The sequence below is a fragment of the Nannospalax galili genome, unplaced genomic scaffold (assembly GCF_000622305.1).
Source record: "Nannospalax galili isolate Female #2095 unplaced genomic scaffold, S.galili_v1.0 scaffold677, whole genome shotgun sequence".
Lineage (NCBI taxonomy): Eukaryota > Metazoa > Chordata > Mammalia > Rodentia > Spalacidae > Nannospalax > Nannospalax galili.
In genome coordinates this window covers 338,334-338,971 of record NW_008339584.1, presented here as the reverse complement: position 1 = coordinate 338,971, position 638 = coordinate 338,334, and positions in this window count along the sequence as shown.

Genomic DNA, 638 nt, shown 5'->3' with positions numbered 1-638 from the left:
AAGTCAAGGGAAACAAACTCTGCTGAGAAGCAGCCTGCCTTTCCTCTGATCTCCAAAGATAAGATAAGCAGATTCTACCTTTTAACCAAAGATTTTAGAAGCTGTTTATCACAACAGCTCTTCTCTTATCTTAAGAGGGAAAAAGTAAACACTTCCAGACCCTAATCCTACCTGGCAGACTGAACAGAGCCAGGTTTAGAAGCCGTGCTTTTCCTGCTTTCCCCTCCCTGATTTTTCCCCCAAACACTCCCCCTTCTACACCCTAAAGCCCACATATATAAGTCCCAGCTCACAACCCGTGAGCTGACATCTTTCCCTTCCCCAAGGGAAACGTGTCCCGTGCGAAATAAAGCTGTATCCCGCTGAGAATTCTATCTGTGCCTCGGTGCGTCCTCCATCCGCTTGCTTTCTCTCTCCAACATTTTTACCTATCAGATATTTTGCATTGTTTTCTTTGTTTATATTTCATTAATTTCTGCTCTGATTTTTGTTATTTCTTCTCTTCTGCTGGCTTTGAGTTTCATTTGCCTTTCCAGTGCCTTGAGTTTCAGTGTTAGGTCATATATTTAGGCTCTTTCCAAATTTTTAATGTAGGCACTTAGAGCTATAAACTTCCCTCTTAGGACTGCTTTTAATGT